The following is a 26,106-nucleotide window of genomic DNA, read 5'->3' as shown; positions in this document are numbered from 1 at the left end:
ATGTCAAACTGATTTCGTATTTTAAGATTTCTAGAAGGCTTTGGACACTGACCCTCACAAGTGTCTTCTAACCAAATAGCATGCCTCAGTTGTGTGACTGGGTTCGGGATTTTCTGTAAGAAAAGTCACAGTTCGTAGTAACTGACAGTTCGTAGTAACTGACGAAAAATCACCAAGTGAAACAGAAGTATTATCGTCGTTTCCCAAGAAAGTATCTTAGGTCCTCTGCTGTTCTTGATGTACATAACAACACAGGAGACAATCCGAGCAGCCCTCCTAGATTGTTTCCAGATGTTGCAATCATTTACCGTTTTGTAAAGACATTACATGATCAAAACCAATTGAAAAATGATTTACACAGGACATCGGTATGTTGAGACATCTGTATGCTGCGAAAAGTGGCAACTGACTCTAAATAATAAAAAGAGTGTGAAATCATCCACAATAGTACTAAAAGAAATCCGCTAATTTTCGGTTAACGATAAATCAACCAAATCTAAATCTGTAAATTCAGTTAAATAACTAGGGATTGCAATTTCGAATAACTTAAAATGGAACCACCAGGCAGATAATTTTGTTGGTAAAGCAAACCAAAGATTGCGATTTATTATTAGAACACTTACAAAGTTTAACAGGTCTACCAAAGAGACTGCTTACACATGCATCCACTCTCTTCTGTAATATTGCTCTGCGGTATGGGATCTTCACCATAGGTCTGACGGAGGACATCGAAAAATTTCAGAGAAATGTCGCTCGCTTTGTGTGTTCGCGAAAAGGGAAAGAGTGTGCCACGGACGTGATACGGGATTTGGTGTGGCAATCATTAAACTAAGGCTTTTTCATTGCGACAGAATCCTCTCGTTAAAATTCATTCACCAAGTTTCTCATCCAATTGCGAAAATATTCTGTTGAAAACCACCTCCATACTGAGAAATGACAATCATAATAAAATAAGAGAAATCAGATTTCTCACAAAGAATACTGAAGTGCATGTTTCTCCTGCGCGCTGTTCCAGAGTGAAATGACAGAGAAATAACTTGAATGTCGTTCAATGAACCCTCTTCCAGGCACTTAACAGTGAATTGCAGAGTAATCACGTAGATTTAGATGTAGATCAACGGAAGTAATGACATAGTATATATTTTATGACGAAGTTCTCTTATTTAGTTCTTTGCAAGTTTCCCACACTACTAATATTTAAAAAGTAGGTTAGTTCTGGGAACGCAGGAGAAATGTTGTATGAAACTAAGGTGACGAAGATGCATGTCTGTACACAGTCATGCGCACACAGGGAGTAGGGTAGCTTTATTTCTTGTTGGACCTTGAGACAACATAGAAAACACATCGTACTCTTGAAACATTTCAACGTTGCCTATGCCGATGCTATTTTATTAGTCCCCGAGACGCTCAGTAGTCACCAGTTTGCTATAGTATGAGGATCGGGCGAAAAATAACACCTTCTCTCTATGCGGCTAGCACCTCACCTGGATTAGTACGTGCTCATAGCACTGGCGATGAAGGTGCGGCGTTCTGCTCCGTAGCACATTTGAATGTTGTGTACCTCTGTCAGGAAGTTCATTTCTTGATGTGTCCCAGCGGTCACCTGACCGTTCAGCCCATGCGTCATGCGTCAGTACATCAATCTCTGTCTGCTGTTCCTCGTAATATACATGATATTTTACAAGAAATTGGTTTTATGTTACTCTTAGTAAACTCTTATACTTACGTACAAACATCATTAATAATGCCTGGCGTTATAAATAACTATATCTTCCTTGAACAACAATTTTGCGTGATCTGCCATTTGGAGATACCGAATAATACTTGAAAATTTTAGACTTCTTAAGAATAAAATATAGCATATACAATAAATATTCATTAATACCTGTACAAATGCAGAACCAAAGAAAACAAAGTCTCTAAAGAGAATGAAGCGTTACATGGTACATCTGTACGTAACGCAGGCAGTTCAACTTATCTGAACAAATTTTATCCCAACCATATTCTCTGTTTCACTTATACATCTTTATTACACAAAGCACCAAACTCAAATACCCTCTACGCATTCGGGAGGACGACGGTTCAATCCCGCGTCCGGCCATCCTGATTTAGGTTTTCCGTGATTTCCCCAAATCGCTCCAGGCAAATGCCGGGATGGTTCCTTTCAAAGGGCACGGCCGACTTCCTTCCTCGTTCTTCCCTAATCCGATGAGACCGATGACCTCGCTGTCTGGTCTCCTTCCCCGAAACAACCAACCATCAAATACCCTCTAATATTTAAATGATATGCACAACCCTTCCACTTCATTCTCATTTGACGCCTTCTCTTCTTCTGAAGCATCATTTCTGCGGTAAACAAATAAACAAATTAAATAAAAACAGAAAATAAGTTATTACAAAAACGAAAGTTAATCCCTCGTTTTTACAATATTGTATTACACCATAACGACAATTTCTGTCTCTTGAAATCAAGATTTGCGTAAAAAGAGAAAGAAAGGTAACACGCAGAGTTGCATTATTTACTGGTGACTCAATTCATGTCTCGTCAGCCTCTGAAAAAGCATCACTCATTAAGATAGTTATTTCTTTCTTTCGCCCTACCCTTGCAAAAAGTTTTCGAACATAATGCATCACCCGTAAGTAAAGTAATTTTAAATGGACACAACAATCAAAATGACACACATATACACTTCCTGACAAAAGCACCTAAATGTGTTGTCGGATGTCAATGTAATTTCGTACATGTACACACTATTGACTGGTATACAAATTATTAGAGTCCAAATTCTCTGTGACAGGTAGAACAGTCGCCAGAAGCTTTAGTGCTGTTCGTGTTTAGCGTTGATACCAAGTCTGGCAGAGTGCGTTATGAGTGTTAACAGCGTCAGATGTTAGATAATCACTGTGAAGGACATGGAGGTGACGTGTACTAGACAATGTTATCAACTGATGATAAAATTTGAAAGTAGCTTCATTGCACGTCTACCTGGCCAACTAATATCCAGATTTGCAGGTTGTTCGGATGTGCCATGGCATACTGTTGGACTGCATGTCAACATGAGAGCAGACATACTCATTACCTACGTTCCAGTCGTCACGTCTGACCAGCAAAAAGGAGGATCGAAATATTGTGCACCAAGAATATCGCAATGCCTGCACATGCCATACGACAACAAGTAATGGATCCCCTGAAATATTCCTTGTCATCCTGTACCGTTGGTTGGAGACCTGGTAGCAGCCATACTAGGCAGTTACCGTCCAAAAAAGGTGTAGGCTGCAGTTACCACCCACATCACAAACGGCTGTGATGGAGAAAACATGGACAGCAGATGAAAGACACCGTACTGTGTTCAGTGATGAATAGGTGTTCTGCCCTTCCTCTGACGACCATTGTCCGCGAACATGGCGGTGACCAATTGGAGGGGTCATATTCTTCCAGTGTTTTGGAGAGGCTGGCGTTGTGATGTGAGGAGCCATCTGGCATGAGCTCATATCATACCCGGGTGTAATTGAGGGAACTGTGGCGGAGGTTCGAGTCCTCCCTCGGGCATGGGTGTGTTTGTATGTCCTTAGGGTAATTTAGGTTAAGTAGTGTGCAAGTTTAGGGACTGATGACCTTAGCAGTTAAGTCCCATAAGATTTCACACACATTTGAACATTTTTTAACTCTGGCGGCTCAACAGTAGACCATGAACTTCTCGCATCCTCAACATGACAATACTCGCCCACACATGTTGTATATCTCTCTGAACTCTTTGTTTGATACCGAGGCACTCCAGTGGACAGGAAGATTTCATCATCTTTCACTGATAGAACATGTATGGCACGAGCTTGGATGTCAATAACATCCAATAATCAGAAGCCAGGTTATCAGGAACAACTTACAACAGTTGTTGGCAAGCGTGCCTCAGTGGGATACAACAGCTTTTTGACACCAGGTCAAACCAAATCAGTGCCTGCAACCATGCCAGAGTGGATTCAATCTCATACTGATCAGTGATTTATTCTTCCATGTTATGTAAGTTTGATTTGATTTAGTAATTATTGAAATAACAAGATGTATCCTTGCAAAAAGTGAAGTTTCATTTTTCCCTCCACCTGTTTGTATGTGCCTCACTTTTAAGCACTGAATATGTACTTGTTCGCTGTTGTCTGTGTTCCATGTAAAGATAATGTCATTTCTGAGTTCATTCAAAATGTCATCTACACGGGATGACAGGACCGAGGATGTTAATAGTAGATATAAGTTCAATGTCTTCTGCCTAGAAGATTTTGATTTTGACCATTTCGTCACTTTTGCTTCCCTCAGTGAAGGAAGTGAATATAAAGTGTAGAGAGCATACTAATGTTTCAGTCAGATAATTTGATATTATTAAGGATGGGATTTTATTAAGGAGAAGAAACGTAAATGGTTAATTCTGGATTTTGTGTTTTTTAGCTGAATTAGTTAACGATTTTATCTATCATACTCACTTCAGTTATGCACATTATAGTCTGAAGAAAAGTTTTCATAATCATTGTGAGACATGGTAATTTCTGAATACAGAGAAACGCGTCTGCAAGGTCATGGCTTCAAGCAAATCTTGATAGAAGACGATACCGCTGACAGTGACACACACTTCACTGACTCCTAACATCCCTTAAAAATTGAAAGAAATTGATGCTGATGGTGTTGATATTGTCTGCCAAAATAGCTGAATGGTCAGCGTGACGAACTGCCGTCCTAAGGGGCCCGGGTTCGATTCCCGGCTGGGTCGGAGATTTTCTCCGCTCAGGGACTGGGTGTTGTGTTGTCTTCATCATCATTTCATCCCCATCCAGCCCGCAGGTCGCCCAACGTGGCGTCGAATGTAATAAGACCTGCACCACAGCGGTCGGGCCTGCCCCGTAAGGGGCCTCCCGGCCAATGACCCAAACCCTCATTTCCATTTCAGTTCATATTCATCAGTTTTAAGTGATTATTGATGATTTGACACCTTAACCTCCAGTTATAGTTTCAAAAAATCAAATCTCACCAGATAAAATACGAGAAGTTCTATTTCTACCAGCTCCTGATAAGGTGAGACATAGTGTTTTGGTGATGTTAGCTGTGGAAAATATTGGGAAGGCTGCCAAATAGAACCAAACAAATGATAAGCACGAAACGTCAGTGAAGTCATTCATTGGAGGACAGAAAATAAAAATAAAGTCGCAAAAGTTATCCAGTAAACGATATTTATTGATACATAAATACTTAACGGTGTATGTGGGAGCAAATAGAGTGGGCCGTATTGTTCATAAAAACATCGTCAAAGTTGATATTATTCACAGCAGATCTCGTGAAATTCATTATATTAGTAAAATAAAAGTATTCGGCGTGTAAACATATGGTATAGAATAAGCTTAAATCAGTGAAGTACATTTTGATATTATATTTATTATGTTCGTAAATACTTTTTATAAAATTTGATTTATATTTGCATATTGATGGGACTTTTTTGTGTGAATAACATGTTATTCTGGGCCTTTGATAAACAATCCATGGGTTATAGATGACTGTATAGAGATGTGAAGATTAAAGATACTATGGGTCGTATGACTTCCGAAAGAAATATTAATGAGTCCTATGAAACAATTAGACACAAAAAGGAAATCAAGGATAAAGCCACTGGGTAAATTATGGGTGACATATTAGTAACAACAAGTTGTAAAAGAAGCTTCACAAAACCCTACATATTAGAAATATTCTCTAACTCAGTAACTAATAGTTACATTCATACTTAGTGAGTACCTGGCTTACAAAAGAATAGTTCCGTGCCTCATGATACCATGTACTTCGAATTCCTGAAATAGTTCAGCACCAGGACCAGTTTTAGATCTGTCCAATCTAGATTATTCAAATCAGAATGTGATAGGACAGGCGTCTCCAGAAAGCCTGTTTCACACCCTCAAATTTGCTTTGTGGTTGAGCACCCAAATACGATGGAGCATTTGTATGCTTCGATGCACACAGTCGTGGCATATCCAACACATTTAATTCCTGAATGTCTGGTAAAAATTTTGATAATCTAGGAAATGCACATATCTGTTTCCTCATTGCTGAAACAGAAAAATCACGAATCGCCACAGTGTTACCTGGCTCAGATTGAATCTCAGATGTAGTCACTATATGTCAAAGAATATTCATCCAATTTCTCTCAAGCGCTGACTTCCCTTAGTTCACGGCTACACCATAATCTTTAAACACATTGAAAAATCTGTTGAATACTGCGTTAAGTTATTCCCAGTTCTCCTTTGAAATTAACACATCGCCAAAGTACGTGGTAATCACTTCCGCACATCAACTGGAAGGGTACTATTAAAACCTATAATTAATGCATCCAAACTAATATTCACTCTGAAGGGTTACATATGTAACTGATAACAGGAGCCACACCACAAAAATGTTGTACGTTTTCTACAGGACGGAAGAAACTCAGTTTGCTAACAGCTCGCCTTAAATTAATGGAAGACAGGACTTTAACGTCACGGAATATTAGCATACGTTCTTCTAATGTCATCGGTCTATCAGTTTTTGGTACAATTGTGGTATCTATATGCCTTGAAACTAACATTAACCTAATACCACATCCATTCCTTGGAACTGCCAAGAATGGATTATTGTGGGAACTGATATCAGGCTCGATGACACCTTGTTACAACATTTTCTCAGTCTCTGCCTTCACTCTCTCTTTGGAAGGCATTGGTGTAAGAGGCATTGCTTGAGAAAATACTTTCTGTGCTCCTTAACGTAGAAATGATATGAAAGATCTATGATTGCCTAAGGATGCTCTGAGCATCAAAGAATGACGTCGCCGTACATGAAACAAATTTTCTTTCGCTGCGTCATTTGCCTCCTCAACACATCAACCTGGTTCCGTATGTTTTGGAAATTATAGTCATCTCCTTGGCATTCTAGAAATAAGCTTGAACAGGCACTACCCGCATTCCTAACGTGATTTGAGTCAAAAGTCAATTCAGATCTGTTCACGAGCTTAAGACATTGGCTTCAATTCTTCTACCTAACAGCACATTCTTCAAAATTCAACACACAAAGCCTCATTACACTTCATATTTACTTCACTACAAGCCAGATCCATCATTGCTTGGTGCATCAATAAAAATTCAGCCCCTAAATTCACATAAATAGCCATATTCAACAAAATCGCAAAATACAGAGAAACCTGTAACCTTGACAAAGAAGTTCTGTACCTACTTGCCTCCTCACATGCATACTTTTCCAATAATTGCCCCTTTCACCCTTGTCCATTTTAAACGAAGAATAGGCGCACATGTATCCAGCTACCCGCATCCAGAACACAAGAAAAAATTGCTCCCTTAACATTTATTCATAGCGCTGAATATACCAAAAAATAACATTTCCCTACTACTCGCATCTTTAAATACAGCAATTAAACTGTTCATACATAGATTTATTATATTTGCAGATCTGGACTGGCGGCTGAAAGCAATTATCAGTCACGTGACGGAGGGCTTTCTGTACACAAATTATCTTTGGATCATTTGACCATACCTCTCCACAATACATGGACCCGAATCTCTCATGTCCCATAGTCTGTGACTAATAATACCTGTACCGCCTTAACCGTGCCCAACTTTCAGCTGTTCCAACCATTCCTACCTTTTATAAAACTGTTGCTTTCATTGTGATCAGGGAACTCTTCTCGACACCTCTGTGGTATGGTATGCCACGAACACCACGCTGGGAGTGTCAGTTGCTAGTTCAGTGGCTGGCACAGACGTTCAGAGCACTGCTGTCAGAGGCAGCCACACGGCTACCGCGGCCATCAATCGATGGCCGCTCAACGGACACAAGCACCCGGCCAAGCACAGGCAGCACCACTACCGAAAAGCACAAGAGGCCGCCGCAAGTTATCGCTGGTGTTCAGTTGTGTGTTCTACTCCTGTTGATAGCCTCTTTAGTGAGACGACAGCGTTAATAAGGACTTAGGACTTAGATTATTCTGGATTGTGCATTGTATTTGGCTGCACTTGTGTTCCACTGCAACGCACTGAAGTTAAGTAAACAGCCACTGTCGAACTGTTATTCTGTCTTTCATTCTGTGCTCTCTGCCATAGGATCCAAGCGTCACTGTTGGATACAGCAACATTGGGTTTATGTGTGGTTCTTTGGTGTATGTCTGCCCTGATGTGAGAAAAACACTGTGGCAAAGAAGTTAGTGTACATTTGTTGCAGGTTCTTGGACAAACATTGTGTTTGTATGTCACTTTGTCCTTTTACTGAGTTTGTTTATGTTCCAGAGCATTTAGGCCAATAACTTACTGTTTGTTTTCTGGGCCGGCCGCTGGTGGCCGAGCGTTTCTGGCGCTACAGTCTGGAACCGCGCGACCGCTATGGTCGCAGGTTCGAATCCTGCCTCGGGCTTGGATGTGTGTGTTGTCCTTAGGTTAGTTAGGTTAAAGTAGTTCTAAGTTCTAGGGGACTTATGATCTCAGCAGTTGGGTCCCATAGTGCTCAGAGTCATTTGTTTTCTGGTTACAGAGGCTATCAATTTTTGCACTTTCCTCTTTTTCTATGACTTGCAGTCGGGTTTTTCTGTAGAGCACCAGTGTCTAAATTTTGTTTCAGTTCAGTGGCTGTTTTGTATTGAATTAAGGCCAATTTTAGAGGCACCACCTTTTAGGATAGGTAATGTTAGTTTTTTGCAATATTCTGAGCACAAGTTACAGCCATGTGCGGGCCGGATTGCAGTGAGTTATGCAGACCAACAGTTTCGGAGTAGAATAGAGGCCACAGGGCCGTCAAATTACTGAAAGAGTATATGTAGCGGTTTCGCACGTCGTAAATCACAGGCAGAAGGGGCCCACTGGCCAAACTAGCGTGTTAAGAGTACGTGATGCGAAGCGGAGCATATGCCAAAACAGAGGTGCACACCCACATATAAATAGGTGCGGGTTTCTAACGAGATTCATTCAAGTGTGGCAGCTCTTATGGATGGCGGGGCATGTCACACCACAAGATACGTGCAGCTGCAGATGGGGCGCAAGCGTTCCACTCCACGGCGGGTCACTGTTTCGACCCTCTGAGGTCGACGCAGGGTCCATAGCCAGCCAGTGGCGGGCCACTCCACAGTTTGCTACCGCGGGCGGTCGTCCTGGCTTCCAACCCACGCCGAAGGCATCCCGAGGCGAGGGCCGCAGAACTCTGGATCGTGGGCGCTTGTTGTTGCCACGATCTTAGCCACGCCGGAGAGAAGCATGCAACTGGCTGCCTGCGGCTCACACCGAGCGACACTGAGTCGACAGGGATGCAGACCGCTGTCTGTGTCTGTGGGTTTCCGATAAACACTGTGGCTGAGACACCCATTTTCTTTCCGGCGGACGAGGACGTGTAGCAAAGGCAGGCACCATCTACCTCTACTTCCATCGTGAATATGATATTGTCATGAATGCTGTTGATGTGTTTCAAAAATTTTCCCAGCCTTTCAAGCCCATGAGGCCACACAACAAACGTGTCGCCGACGTAACAATAAAAGCAACCAGTCTTTTCAGGAGCCGTGTCCAGGGCGACGTTCTCAAAGACTCCATGACGAGGTTGGCTATATTGGAGCTAATGGGCTTCCCATCGCGACACCGTCCGTCTGGTCAACGTAATCTCCGTCATACAAAAAAATTCGATGATGTTAGAGTATGCTTAAATAAATCCACAAAATTCTCGTCAAATAACTGGGAGAGCAAAGCTAAAGAGTCTATGGGAACTCGCGTGAACAATGACACCACATTAACACTAACCATAATGCCTCCTTCTCCAACACGCAAGCATTTAATTCAACTGATGAAGTCGGTCGTATTCTTGATGTGGTGCTCTCAATGACAAACGTGCCGAGTAAGGAGGCTGGCCAAATGTTTAGGTAGTCTGTGCATTGGTGACCCAGTGACACTTACGAAGGGCCGTAGAGGAGTGAGCTCATTATGAACCTTGGGAATCCCATACAAAGTAGGTGGACGAGGTGCCTGAAGGGTTTTTTTAACATTCTCTTCCAATGAAGGCCGCTTTAGAAGCTTCGAGTCTTCCTCGTTATGCTGGATGTTGGGTCCCTTGAAAGTTTTTGATACGTCTCCTCCTCCACCATCAAGCGGATCTCTGCGTCATAGTTCGAGCGATCCATAATGACGGCTGCATTGCTCTTGTCCGCTGGTAAAACTAGGCTGGGATGAGAGGATCGTTGCGGAGCTCGTGGTGACCATTGCGCTCAGCTCTTGCTAAATTGGCAAGCGGCTTGGCACTTGTCCATCTTCAGTACTGCGAAACGCATCTCCTCTATTGAAAACTCTTTGACTTCTATATTTTGAGAGCGGATAGAATAGATCAAACCAAGATCAAATGTCCAGTAAGCGTGGGCTCAAATATGTGTACCCTAAGGTATTGAATAGAATTGGGGAGAAGAGAAGTTTGTGGCACAACTTGACTAGAAGAAGGGATCGGTTGCTAGGACATGTTCTGAGGCATCAAGGGATCACCAATTTAGCATTGTAGGGCAGCGTGGAGGGTAAAAATCGTAGAGGGAGACCAAGAGATGAATACACTAAGCAGATGCAAAAGGATGTAGGTTGCAGTAGGTACTGGGAGATGAAGAAGCTTGCACAGGATAGAGTAGCATGGAGAGCTGCATCAAACCAGTATCAGGACTGAAGACCACAACAACAACAACAACAAGGGGTATGAGCACTTGTTTAGTAAAAAAATGGTTCAAATGGCTCTGAGCACTATGGGACTCAACTGCTGTGGTCATCAGTCACCTAGAACTTAGAACTACTTAAACATAACTAACCTAAGGACATCACACACATCCATGCCCGAGGTAGGATTCGAACCTGCGACCGTAGCAGTCGCGCGGTTCCGGACTGAGTGCCTAGAACCGCTATACCACCGCGGCCGGCACTTGTTCAGTAGAACAGATGTGTTTTACAGTGGCGAAGACTAACAAAAAGCAAAATCAAATGGCTCTGAGCACTACGGGACTAAACTTCTGTGGTCATCAGTCCCCTAGAACTTAGAACCACTTAAACATAACTAACCTAGGACATCACACACATCCATGCCAGAGGCAGGATTCGAACCTGCGACCGTAGCGGTCGCGCGGTTCCAGACTGTAGCGCTTAGAACCGCTCGGCCACCCCGGCCGGCCAACAAAAAGCAGTTCAGGCATTCTTTTTAGAGCCCATATTTACTGGAAATTTATTTCCTGTTTCGTTCCATACTACCAATTGTTAACACACGTAATACACTTTTTTAAAAGAATGTACCTGTATTCCCGACTAGACGCAATAACGGAAGGAAAAACAAAAGTCTTATCTACAGAGACAGAGGAACTCTCATCCGCATTTTATGTTCAGTAGCACAACAGACAATTTGTTGAGAGTTAAACTTTTGCATTGCAAATAAAGAAAATCATTTATTATAATATAATTCTCTTGGTACTGATACCATTTCACCTATGATATTACATACATGTTCTCATTTCATTGCTCTTATAGTGCCATACATAGCATCTACTGTACTTTTTCGACTCAATACTTTTTCACAAAAACTTAAGTTTGCTGTTAGTAGATATCACTACAGTACAGTAGTACAAGCAACCGTCTACCATTTTAGTTATAAATCTGTAAGCTGTACAAAAGACAATGGCTGAAGCTCTCGACGAAAATAAAATTCTAAATAATTCACAGTTTGGATTACAGAACGTCATTTCCGCTGAAAATGCGATCTATTATTTCATCAACCATATCACTCGTGACAAAATTTTTCTGAGTGACTGGTTCAGTAACAGAGGGAACCATTTGACTGTATGAATCGCAGATTATTTTTCAATAGAATGTAGGGCTGTATATATGAAGGGGGAGGCGACCACGGGAAAAAGACTGAATAACAAATGAAACGATAAGGTTCTACGAATGGGCACGTGGAATGTCGGAAGCTTGGACGTGGTAGGGAAAGACCTAGTAGGGGTCAATGAAGTGAAATGGAAAGAAGGCAAAGATTCCTGGTCTGAAGAGTACAAGGTAATATAAATAGCAGAAGAAAATGGTGTAACGGGAATAAGATTCGTTATGAATAGGAAGGTAGAGCAGACAGTGCATTACTGTGAACAGTTCAGTGATAGGGTTGTTCTTATCAGAGTCGACAGCAAACCGACGCAGACAAAGATAGTTCAGGTATACACGCCGACGTCGTAAGCTGAAGATGAAGAAATAAAGAGGATATTGAAAGAGTAATACAGTACGTAGACGGAGATGAAAATGTAGTAGTCATGGGGGACTGGATGCAGTTGTAAGGGAAGGAGTAGAAGACATGGTTAAAGGAGAATACGGGATTGGGACGAGGAATAAGATGGAGAAAGGCTGTTTATGTTATGTAATAAATTTTAGCTGTCAGTAGCGAAAACTCTGTTGAAGAATCTGAAGAGGGGGAGATATACTAGGGAAAGTCCGGGTAATCAGACCGAGATTCCGAAATCGCATACTCGACTTAAGGCGTACCCAGAAGCAGATACAGACTCAGACCACAATATAGTAGTAATGAAGAGGAGGCTGAAGTTTAGAAGATCAGTCAGGAAGGATCATTGCGCAAAGAAGAAGAATACAGAAGTACCAAGGAATGACGATATATGCCCGAAGTTCCATAAGGCTACAGATACAACAATAAGAAATAGCTCAGTAAGCAGTGCAGCTGAAGAAGAATGGAAATCCCTAAAATGGTAATCACTTAGTTGGAAAGGAAAACATACGTACTAAGAAGGTAACTGCGAAGAAACCATGAGTAACAAAAGAAATACTTCAGTTGATCGATGAAAGACGGAAGTACAAAAATGTTCAGGACATTCAGGAATACAGAAACACAAATCATTGAGGAATGCAATAAATAGGAAGTGCAGGGAAGCTAAGACGAAACGGTTGCACTAAAAATATGAAGACATCGAAAAAGGAATGATTAACAGAAGTAAGGAATCAGCATGGAGGAGAGTTAAAATAACCTTCATGGAAATTAAAAGAAAGAGTGGTAACACTAGGAGTGTAACAGGTATTCCGCTGTTAATGCAGAGGAGAGAGCGGATAAGTGGAATGAGTACATTGAAGGCCTCTTTGAGGGGTAATGTTTGTCTGATGTGACTGAGGAAGAAACAATTGTCGGTTTAGAAGAGAGAGGGGATCCAGTATTAGAATCAGAATTTAATACAGCGTTAGAGGACTTAAGACCAAATAAGGCAGATAACATTCTATCAGAATTTCCAAAGTAATTGGGGTAAGTGGCAACAAAAAAGCAACCTATTTGGTGTTAGAATGTATGACGACCTACCATTTGACTTTCGGGAAAATATCATCCACACAGTTCCGAAGACTGGAAAGGCTGACAGGTGAGATAATTATCACAATCAGGTTAACAGCTGACGCATCCAAGTTGCTGACAATAATAATATACAGAAGAATGCAAAAGAAAATTGAGAATGAGTTAGATGACGATCAGTTTGACCTTAGGAAACGTAAAGGCATCAAAGAAGCAATTCAGTGTTGCGGTTGATAACGGAAGCAAGACTAAAGAAAAATTAATATACGTTCATAGGATTTGTCGACGCGGAAAAAAGTTCGACAATGTAAATTGGTGTAAGATGTTCGAAATTCTGAGAAAAACAGCGGTAAGCTGTAGGGGGAGACAGGTAATGTGTACAACAGCCACGAGATAATACTAAGAGTAGATGACCAAAAACTAAGTGATTAGCGGGATGTTATCTCTCGACGCTACTGTTCAATCTGTACATCGGAGTAGCAATGATGGAATTAAAAGAAAGATTCAGAAGTGGGATTAAAATTCAAGGTGAAGGGATATCGATGATACGAATCGCTAGTGACATTGCCATCCTGAGTGAAAGTGACGAACAATTACAGAATCTGCCCTGAACAGAATGAAGCATCTAATGAGTACCGAATAAGGATTGAGAGTAAATCGAAGAAAGTCGAAAGTAATGTGAAGGATCAGAAATGAAAACAGCAAGAAACTTAACATCAAGATTGATGGTCACTAAGTAGATGAAGTTAATGAATTCTACTACCGAAGCAATAAAATAACCAATGATGGAGGAAGAAATGTAAAAGTCAACAGGAGAGTAGCTCTGGCAAGAGGGGCATTTGTGGCCAATATAAGTCTAATAGTATCAACTATAGGCCTTAATTTGAGGAAGCAGTTTCTGAGAATGTACGTTTGGAGAACAGCATAGTACACTAGTGAAACAGGGACTACGAGAAAACCTAAACAAAAGAGAATAGAAGCATTTAAGATGTGGGGCTAATGTTGAAAATAAGGTAGACTGAAAGGGTAAGAATTGAGAATTTTCTGCGCAGAATCGGAGAGGAAAGGAATATGTGGAAAACACTGACACGGAGAAGAGAGATCTGTAAAGTTATCAGGGAATGACTTCCATGGTACTAGAGGGAGTTGTAGAGGGCTAAAACTGTAGACGAAGACAAAGATTGGAATACATCCAGCAAACACTTAACGAAGTAGGTCTTAGATGCTCCTCTGAGGTGAAGAGGTTAGCACAGGAGACGAATTGGTGTAGGGCCGCATCAAACCAGTCAGAAGATGACGAGTCAAAAAGATATGTCACCTTTCGTTGCGCCTCAAAATGTGGTAAACTCAAATAGATTGATATGACATGAGGTCGCCCCACTCTAAGCGCTAAAATGTAGTGAAAACAGAATTGACAAATAAATCGTTGGTGATGTCGCTCCGCACTGCGTGTCAAAAACGTGATAAATTAAGTCATAGCGAACTACGGATTAATATATAAATGAAGTCAAAAACATAATGAACTGTAGGATGAAGAATTCATAGGAACATTTACGTTTATTATTATTATTATTATTATTATTAATACTTGCAGATTACAAACGGAATCGCAGGACCGATTCCACTAGACATGACTTGGCAAGTAGGTGATAAGTTACTTCTTCTCATCACTTGCAAGCCGAGGCAACGTCAGTGGGACGCATGGATCACATCTAGTATTGCGTGGCTGCAAGTTAGCAACCTGTGGCTTTCATCTTCCTCTGTGGCTTTATGTTAGCTATCCCGGTGAGCTCTATTGTTTTCTTCTGCTGGTTGATAATCCTTCCAGACAGAGCGCGGCCGGGCTGCCGACGTGGTGTTACTGTGCTCGCATTCGGCGACTGTTGTCTGCGGTGATTCTCTCAGAAAAGCGGGGTCAGCGTAGTGTTTCAGAGGTAAGGTCAGGGAAATAATGCTTTTGGATGCTCAGAGGTATGTATGTAAGTCACAAAACGGGGATAGGTAGCGGAATGAACCCAGGGTCTGTCTGAAGGTCTGAAAACTGAGTCGACAATAGGTTGACATGCCCCAAAAGGCAAGGTTAGAACGCGTTTTGCTTAGTAACAAGGAAAAGCACTTCCTCATGGGTCCCACTCAGTATTTACGCTCATCGATTCCTGCGATTCCGGTTCTATAGTTTACCCACATTACGTTTAACAGGTTGTCAAATTAATTTTTGCAAAACCTGTAGAATTTAAGGGCCAGGAAAATTTTTGTCGAAACGCTCTACGTCCACACGACGTTTGAAAATTAATAGTAGTTTACAGATGAAAATATGTTCTAAATAGAACTGAGTGACTTAGAAAACAATACGCGATAGTCAGCTTCTGCAGTAACTCTGCATTCGTACCTACTTCCTTTAACATTCATCTCTGCGGCTTCATCAGAGCTGTGTAAAGAGTTAAGACGTAGACTGCAATACCTCGCCGCCACGCAGCAACAGCCGCGTTCCTGGGGCTTCCGCAGTTCCGAGCACTGCCTCCAGAAGCCGCTCGCTGATCCTTCTCCCGCTTATAATAACGGATTTTGATGAGTAGTCGTGGGTATGACCCAGAGGTATCTGTCCTGAGTATCTTCAAAGTGGCTTTTCATGCGACGGCTCATTGTTGACGAGAAAATCGGTATTATGTTTCGGCCAAGCGAGTGTAGCGAAACGGCTGAGTACCCCTACTGCCACGCTGGTGGTGCGGTCCGTACTTTATTTTTCAGTTTTATCATACAGGATGTCATTAAATAGTTTATTTCATGCAAAATTATTCAAAAATAGTCGTTTTCATCGTGGTAATTTCATTAATATAACAAGGTCCATGAACCATGGACTTTGCCGTTGGTGGGGAGGCTTGCGTGCCTGAGGATACCGATAGCCGTACCGTAGGTGCCACCACAACAGAGGGGTAACTGTTGAGAGGCCAGACAAACGTGTGGTTTTTGAAGAGGGGCAGCAGCCTTTTCAGTAGTTGCAGGCGCAACAGTCTGGATGATTGACTGACCTGGCCTTGTAACATTAACCAAAACGGCCTTCCTGTGCTGGTACTGCGAACCGCTGAAAGCAAGGGTAAACTACAGCCGTAATTTTTCCCGAGGGCATGCAGTTTTACTGTATGGTTAAGTGAATATGGCGTCTCTTGGGTAAAATATTCTAAAGGTGAAACAGTCCCCCATTCGGATCTCCGGGCGGGGACTACTCAAGAGGACATCGTTATCAGGAGAAAGAAAACTGGCATTCTACGGATAGGAGCGTGGAATGTCAGATCCCTTAATCGGGCAGGTAGGAACAAGACTTTTGGTCAGGTGAATACAGGGTTATAAATACAAAATCAAATAGAGGTAATGCAGGAGTAGGTTTAATCATGAATAAAAAATTTGGCGTGCGGGTAATCTACTACAAACAGCATAGTGAACGCATTATTGTGGCCACGATAGACACAAAACCCATGCCTACTACAGTAGTACACGTTTATATGCCAACTAGCTCTGCAGATGATGAAGAAATTGATGAAATGTATGACGAGATAAAAGAAAATATTCAGGTAGTGAAGGGAGACGAAAATTTAATAGTCATGGGTGACTGGAATTCGTCAGTAGGAAAAAGGAGAGAAGGAAACATAGTAGGTGAATATGGATTGGGGGGAAGAAATGAAAGAGGAAGCCGCCTTGTAGAATTTTGCACAGAGCATAACTTAATCATAGCTAACACTTGGTTCCAGAATCATAAAAGAAGGTTGTATACCTGGAAGATTCCAAGAGGTACTAAAAGGTATCAGATAGGTTATATAATGGTAAGACAGAGACTTAGGAACCAGGTTTTAAATTGTTAGACATTTCCAGGGGCAGATGTGGATTCTGACCACAATCTATTGGTTATGAACTGCAGATTGAAACTGAAGAAACTGCAAAAACGTGGGAATTTAAGGAGATGGGACCTGGAGAAACTGAAAGAACCAGAGGTTGTAGAGAGTTTCAGGGAGAGCATAAGGGAACAATTGACAGGAATGGGGGAAAGAAACACAGTAGAAGAAGAAGGGTAGCTCTGAGGGTTGAAGTAGTGAAGGCAGCAGAGGATCAAGTAGGTAAAAAGACGAGGGCTAATAGAAATCCTTGGGTAACAGAAGAAATATTGAATTTAATTGATGAAAGGAGAAAATATAAAAATGCAGTAAATGAAGCAGGCAAAAAGGAATACAGACGTCTCAAAAATGAGATCGACAGGAAGTGCAAAATGGCTAAGCAGGGATGGCTAGAGGACAAATGTAAGGATGTAGAGGCTTATCTCACTAGGGGCAAGAGAGATATTGCCTACAGGAAAATTAAAGAGACCATTAGAGAAATGAGAGCCACTTGTATGAATATCAAGAGCTCAGATGGAGACCCAGTTATAAGCAGAGAATGAAAAGCAGAAAGGTGGATGAAGTATATAGAGGGTCTATACAAGAGCGATGTACTTGAGGACAATATTATGGAAATGGAAGAGGATGTAGATGAAGATGAAATGGGAGATACGACACTGCGTGAAGAGTTTGACAGAGCACTGAAAGAGCTGAGTCGAAACAAGGCCCCGGGAGTAGACAACATTCCATTAGAACTACTGACGGCCTTGGGAGAGCCAGTCATGACAAAACTCTACCATCTGGTGAGCAAGATGTATGAGACAGGCGAAATACCCTCAGACTTGAAGAAAAATATAATAATTCCCATCCCAAAGAAAGCAGGTGTTGACAGATATAAAAATTACTGAACTATCAGTTTAATAAGTCACAGCTGCAAAATACTAACGGGAATTCTTTACAGGCGAATGGAAAAACTGGTAGAAGCTGACCTCGGGGAAGATCAGTTTGAATTCCGTAGAAATGTTGGAACACGAGAGGTAATACTGACCTTAAGACTTATCTTAGAAGAAAGATTAAGGAAAGGCAAACCTACGTTTCTAGCATTTGTAGACTTAGAGAAAGCTTTTGACAACGTTTACTGGAATACTCTCTTTCAAATTCCAAAAGTGGCAGGGGTAAAATACAGGGAGCGAAAGGCTATTTACAATTTGTACAGAAACCAGATGGCAGTTATAAGAGTCGAGGGGCACGAAAGGGAAGCAGTGGTTGGAGGGAGAGTGAGACAGGGTTGTAGCCTCTCCCCGATGCTATTCAATCTGTATATTGAGCAAGCAGTAAAGGAAACAAAACAAAAATTCGGAGTGGGTATTAAAATCCATGCAGAAGAAATAAAAACTTTGACGTTCGCCGATGACATTCTAATTGTGTCAGAGACAGCTAAGGACTTGGAAGATCAGTTGAACGGAATGGACAGTGTCTTGAAAGGAGGATATATGATGAACATCAACAAAATCAAAACGAGGGTAATGGAATGTAGTCGAATTAAGTCGGGTGATGTGGAGAGAATTAGATTAGGAAATGAGACACTTAAAGTAGTAAAGGAGTTTTGCTATTTGGGGAGCAAAATAACTGATGATGATCGAAGTAAAGAGGATATAAAATGTACACTGGCAATGACAAGGAAAGCGTTTCTGAAGAAGAGAAATTTGTTAACATCGAGTATAGATTTAAGTAATGTGGTGTTACTGAAGAATGCTGAAGATTAGAGGGTGGATCACATAACAAATGAGGAGATATTGAATAGAAATGGGGAGAAGAGGAGTCTGTGGCACAATTTTTGACAAAAATAAGGGCCCGCGTGGTAGGACATGTTCTGAGGCATCAGGGGATCGCAAATTTAGCATTGGAGGGCAGCGTGGAGGATAAAAATCGTAGAGGGAGACCAAGAGATGAATACACTAAGCAGACTCAGAAGGATGTAGGTTGCAGTAAGTACTGGGAGATGAAGAAGCTTGCACGGGATAGAGTAGCATGGAGAGCTGCATCAAACCAGTCTCAGGACTGAAGACCACAACAACAACCACAACAACAATCATTGCAGAAAACGTCCTATAAATCTCTTTTACAGAATAGATTACAGAATCGTCTTATCGATATCACTTGCATCGCAAGCCGTGCTAGACCAGAAATACTGATGATATTTGTCGTAGTAGCAAAAGAAACGCAGATAAATAGAGCACCACGTAATTTATTGAAAGCTAGTCCGTTCCAAGCAGGAAGCTTCACCGATTTTGCAGAAGTGGTACCGGTAAACACAATTCGCTGAAGTTCAAAAAGACTGGTCTTTCTTCGATCAACTTCAGTGCGAACCATGCGTATCCGAACATTCCTGTGAGAGCAGGTGGACAAAACTAAGGAATAGTTATGAAAAGATTTTGATGGAACCTTCCATCGAAGCTATTTTTGTGTTAGTTTTCAGAAAGTCGGGGGGAGTACTTTGAATTGTTTTCGTGAAAATTTTAACCTGCCTTTAAAAATAAACATCACAGGGGTGGCAAAGTTGAGTACATATGGGGGAGATGATTTTTATTGTGCAGATGGATGCTTCCTTTAACGTACAGAGACTTGATCGTACAGGCCTGATCAGCCTGCTCTCCCCAAGTACGTCAAATGTGAAGAAATTTTTCTTATCTCACGTAAGGAATAATGAGAGTGTTTATAATATCTTCGTACAGCACTTACGTGAACTTCTCCGTTGTCGTGCAGGTTACAGTTACATTTTTAATTTATGAGTCAGCTCGTCAACATGTCGAGAAAATTTACCGGGTGGTTCTGGCATATGCCAGAAAACGTAAGAGAATATCATTCATGGCGCTGTTATGGTATGTGAAGGTATGTCTAATCATGTTCAAACCGATTTTCGCTCCTTGCTTCGCAAGGCTTGTCCGTCGACCGGTACTGCCACTATGATCTGTATTAATTACGTAACCGACGTCAATATTAGGGACGAATACTTTCAGCCGTATCTGAATCCCTCCGCAATTCCATACTGTGTTTTTTGATTTCCTGTACTATGAAACTGAAATAACAAGTGTACATGCAGGGTTGGAACCTCAACCGCTATGACGCGCTAGCATGACCAAAAGGTAATTAACATTATAAGTACAGGAGCTACGCATAAAACTTCAACATCGATTTTTCGGAAACTAGAGGCTGTCACGTGAAAAGCTGCTACTCAGGTACTCAACACAGGCCCTTCTAAAAACATACCTAATGCTCGTCAAAATCCGTGAATAATCAGTCTGACATTGCTCTTACTCGTGCCACCTTTTATAGAACCAAAATAGGAAGTAACTTTTCTACTGCCAGCGATGTTTGGGCTGGTTTGGTAGTAACAATCATTTACAACACCCTGACCATTAGTGAGCAATAAGTATTCGCATTTTGCAAGCATTTCTCTTTATAGATGCAAGAAGTGAGTAAACGAAGTCTGAAAAAATTATATGCTACTGATCTCAGTGACAAGGAACTTGACAAGTTTTATCAAAACCAGTCGAATTTTTGGCAGTGGACGAATTGCTTATTGCAGACGTGTCCTATATCTACATCCATACTATACAAATCACTGAGAAGATCATGGTGAAATGTATTTGCAGTTTCGCGTACGAACAACCATTAACTGTATAAGGTAATGACGACAGTGATAATTTTTGTCAGACCGGGACTCGAACCCGGATTTCTCGCTTTACGCGACAGGTCGGCTGAACTACTTTGGTTATGAGTGCTCGCCTCGCCGGCCAAACCCAAATTTCCATATGTCGTCGTTTACGCGGCACAACCTGTACTCGTACACAGATTATATAATTCCTCTACAGAGGAGGTGGCAACTGCGAATACATGTTACGTATGTCCCAACGGCTGTAGCCGCTGGAGTACCTGTTCCTTCGGACATGCGTGGTTGTCAGAAGGAACATTGCATCGTTATTCTTAACGACACAAGCACTGCAATGTCATCCTTCTTTTTCATCAGGTCTTGTGGTTTCATCCCATCCGAATAGCGTTTGGAGCGTGAGGAAAACGACTGCTTAAGTGCCTCTGTTCACGCTGTAATTACTCTTACAGTTCTTCACGGTCTCTATGGGTGCGATACGTAGAGCGCTAAAGTATATTGCTTACTTCAGTCCGGTTCTTCAAAGTTTGCAAATAAGTTTTAGCGGAATTGCTGGAGTGTATCTTGAAACGCCTGCTTATTCAAGATTTTCGCCGTTTCGTAACGATCTCCCATGATTCAAGCAAACATTTCACGTTCTATGAATACGTCCTATATTCTCTGTTTGGTACTGGTCCCACACACTTGAGCTATTTTGTAAGATGAGACGCAGAGGTGTTTCGTGAGTGGTCTCATTTCTACGCAGACTACATTTTTCCAGTATGGTGCCAATGAGCCGCAGTCTATCAACTCCTCTACCTACGACAGAGCCCACGTCCTTATTCCGTTTCAGTACCGTACACTTTGCTTCATTCAGTTATTTACTTGTGTTAACTGACTTCTACAGCGTGTCTTTGCTGAGGCAGTCATGGGATTCTACCGTGCCGTTTTACATTTCTGAAGATTTAAAGAATGTTGTTAATCGTTGCACTAGTTTGAAACAGCATAGAGATCTGATTGAATACTAGTGCAGCTTTCTTCAGATAATAATTCATTACAGAAAACTGCAACTTCTGCAGAAGTCTGACGCTACCATTAATAATGTCTGTGAGATCATCAATAAACAAAATGAACCGCAAGGTCTCAATATTTTTCTCTGTAACACGTCTGAAGTTACCTCAACTTCCGAAATAGTGGGCGACACAATCACATCAATCTCAAAAATAAATTATCGGTTTCGGCCGTCACCGACCATCCTCAGATCATACGACACAGGCCAGGGTTCACTCACACGACTGCAGAAACCACGTTATCACTTCTACTTCTGTCAGTGGCTGTCGATCCTGCGCTCCTTTATAAAATATCATGTACCAGGCGTGACGCTGAAGAGGAGACCAGTGATATAAGTTTTTGTACTTACTGATTACGTTGAGACAGTGTTGGACGTCTCCTTAAGTGGACCATGCTGAGTCCACACAAGTCTGCATTCGCGCCGTCCGCTGCTCACTACATTTCAAGCTTCCGAACAGTCGTCTGTGGCAGTCTTCTCATGTACTGGCACTGCGCGGCAAGGTTTCTTTTAGCATTATCACATCGAAAGAAAGCAGTACACGGCGGGAAACAAATCACACGTTAATAAATCACAGCCGATATTTCTCTAGTAATGGAAACTCTTTCAGTATATTTAGAGAAGACTGGACGTAATTGCAGCTGCGCTTGGACGCAATCACAAACTACGCTAAGTATGCTCTGATACAACAGATGCCAAGGTAGTTTTCTAGAGTGCCAACCTTGGACAGAAAGCAGTAAAAATCATAGTAAACGGTGGAATTAAATTTTCATTTCTCTTCCTAATTCTATGTAATGTGTCGCACCTATTACAGACTGAATTGGACTACAATTTTCCAAAAGTAAAATCAGAATAACTCTAAGTGCCTTACCGAGCGTAATAATAAACTTGTGAACTTCAGTCGGATATCTTCTTAATGGAGCGACTTTGGAAACCGGAATATTACTCGTAGAAGTTGTTAAATGATAGTCCATGAAGAATACCCTGTACATGAGCCGACATGAAATCTACTCATTACTTTCGAAACGATGATGTTGCCAAACTGATGTCGCGCCTCCATATTTCTGGACTAATTTTCTTTGGCAAACAGTACACACCAATGCACCATTTACATGACGCGTATACAACGCTTCAAATGAGAGCACGGAAACACTGATACCGTTATGTCCTTACGATCCGCTGAACATTTTTTGCGCCACCTTGACGCGACCTTGCACTCAAAGACCGCCGCACGGCGGTAAACGTAGTGCACTGCTGCCACCGGCTACGAATGCTTGATAACGCGGCACACCTTCAGAAAGTTTTGAACGTTTCTGCGGTTCTTGTCATCCCCACTCCGTTTCTCTGAGCGATTCTCACATTCCTCTGTGCAAGGCAGACCAGGGGCCCCGGTTTTTCAGGTTGGCCGCGTAGCGGAAGAGCCGCGCACTGTGTTCTCTTTTTCTGCAAATCTGACGCAGCACCTTCGGCAACATTGGCCCACTTCTGGACAAAGTAAAATAAACTGCTCCCGAACAGACCCTGAGGGCCGAACGGTACTGACCGGCCTCCCACAGGCGTCATTGTACGTGGACATGTAGGGGCGTGTGGTCAGTACACCACTCTCCCGGGCGTTTTGTCACTTTACGAGACCGGAGCCGCTGTTTCTCAATCAAGTAGCTCCTCAGCTTGCCTCACAAGGGATGAGGGCACTCTGTTTGCCATCAGCGCTCGCCAGATGGGATGGTCACCCATCCAAGTGCTACCAGCGCACGGCAGCTCTTAACTTCGGGAACTGCTGTTACCACTGCACCGAGGGTGCAATACTAGACAAAGCCTTTATAAATAAAGTTTTCGTCTGTTTTGCTTCGATAACGTGCTGGAGAGAGCTCAGGTATCATAACACTTCTTAAATTTACTGAATATATTTGAAGGAGAAAAACTAATTTTCTCACCTGAGAGATCCACTAGAATATTTGTACTGCCTGCCTCCACAAACCTTACAGGATACTTGCTCCTGAAGCGTTTCTTTCACACCTTGATGTGGATGTCGCATCTTCCTGTCCCTTACTTTCACGGCTCTAAGAACGAGCCCTAAACCCCGAGTGTCACAAACATTACTCAATTATCTCCGTACAATGTTGTCAGCTCCACATAAATTAAGCTTAGAACTACCCCTTCCATTACATTATTAACACCTACTCCAGTAGATGAGCACTCCGGCATGAATGTTACACAAAAAGCCTGTGTTCGATTTCTATTTCACAAGACGACTATTTAATGTCAGAGATGTCAAGAACTCCAACTTTTTATTCCGGTAGAGCTGCAGAAAGAATATTTTTTGAGCGCTGTCGCCGTTATAGAAGTAGTTATTGAATGTGATGGGTAGTCTATTAGATCAGCCGTCGTTGATGGGAGCTTCAGGCCGACACAGAACTCATCTGACGCATTACAAATACTTTAACGAAACGCTCACACCCCGCATTGAATTTCATCTACTCGAAAATAACTATCCAACAGTGACTGAGCTAATGAATTTTCTAAAAGTATATACCATTATTCGGATTACAGTCTATTAGTTTATCTAGACATTACGGCATTCACTATAAAATTACACGATTTAATCCCTAGACAGTTTAAATAAACACTACATTTGGTAACAATACACAGTATTCAGAAAATCAAGTCAAGACGAACGAAATTAGACAAGAAAGTAGAATGATAACATCCTCGCACATGTAGGTGTTGTTTGGTATAGCCCAACTGAAATATCGCATTCGTAAAAAAAACACTGTGAAAGGTGGAACAATCAACAATGATTAGAGGTGTCATGATGCAGAAGGTAATGGAAACCACCGCACTAAACACTTTGTGTATCCGCAGCACGTGTTACCTGTAACTAAAAAAGTGTCATGATGATCCCTCCATCGTAAAAAGATTTCCTACGAGTCTTCCATTCTGATCTCAGGGTTCAGACTTTCAAACAGGAGGGGAAAACGAGAAAAAAATTGATACGAATCGGAGAGCTGGATGTTTTGATGTAATAAGAAATTCATGAAACATACTCGCAGTTTCCAATACGAACAACCATCAACTGTATAACGAAATGACGTTAGTGAAAGTTTGTGCCAGTCGGTGACTCGAGTGGCACAAGCTTTCTGCGTTACGCGAGCGCCCGCCATAACCGCTTTCGCTATCCATAGACGACCCAGGGCTAGACCCAAATTCCCGTATATCCTCGTTCCTGCATCACAATCTGCACTCGTTCACACTTTGTGAAATTCCCGCACAGGGGAAGGCATTTTTAATTAAAAGTCGCTGCCTGGTATCGGCGTATAAATACGATGTCTCGGCTCTTGTGTTGTTAGAGCGATGCCGTGTTCCCTTGTAGTAACTGCAGTCATCACGGAAGATAAGAGTCCCAAGTGCGACAGTAGAGGCCTCTGCGGTGATGGGTCAAACTTTTGGGGGCATCACTGTTACACGTTGCCATAATGAAACAAAAAACTTATATTTTGTAGATGTAATACTTCTAGCTCTTGTGCTGAAATGTGTGGAAACCAGAACCTTACGACTGGCGATAACATGCATAGATATAGAAGTAATATGGAATAATTAGATTTGTTTATGGAAATGTTTTCACAAATGTAGGATGATATCAAAGAATATAAGGAGCAGCAAAGACATGGGAAACAGGATCCACCCAGACAGCCGAGCGCCCTAGAATGTCACTTCTGGATTACGTGGAGTCGAGCCTGACACGGTTACAAACTGGTTCATTAATTGACGATGATGGTTGGTAATCCTGCCAGTTTAGATGTCGGTTTCAGGCGGTTTGACACATCCAGAGAGATGAATACTGCCGTACACGCAGACGGATACTGTACACAGATTCCGTCCCACGGGAAGTGGTTGTGTCAGGACGGACATTCGGCCACCAGCTACTACTAACATGGCACCAACTCATATAACAATTGCAACCCCCACACAAGAAGTATGAAAAGGTGAAAGGAAAACAAAAAGATGAAGAAGTAGATGGGGGATGGGAAAGACGAAAGTAAAGGTCATTTTAAGAATGAGGAAGTTATTGGTGACGGCAGAAGTGAACAGAAAGAAGAAAGAATACAGGGGAAGTCTTTCTTTGGCACAATAGTTTGCAGTAAGGAGACAAATTTTCTGAAAAAAGATGACTACCACA

The 26,106-nt window shown here is 41.9% G+C and overlaps 1 long non-coding RNA gene across 1 annotated transcript in view; it reads right to left on the bottom strand.

Moving 5' to 3' along the window:
- LOC126263150 (uncharacterized) overlaps nucleotides 1–22,576 on the bottom strand; it is a 44,878-nt gene extending 22,302 nt beyond the window's left edge. The window contains exon 1 of the long non-coding RNA XR_007546850.1: nucleotides 22,281–22,576. This is a non-coding gene — a long non-coding RNA (uncharacterized LOC126263150). The remainder of the gene's footprint in view (nucleotides 1–22,280) is intronic.
- Between the last annotated feature and the right edge of the window lie 3,530 nt (nucleotides 22,577–26,106).

Source organism: Schistocerca nitens, chromosome 6 (genome assembly GCF_023898315.1).
Source record: "Schistocerca nitens isolate TAMUIC-IGC-003100 chromosome 6, iqSchNite1.1, whole genome shotgun sequence".
Lineage (NCBI taxonomy): Eukaryota > Metazoa > Arthropoda > Insecta > Orthoptera > Acrididae > Schistocerca > Schistocerca nitens.
The sequence above is the reverse complement of the archived record's forward strand: the minus strand, read 5'-3'. Positions and strand labels throughout refer to the sequence as shown.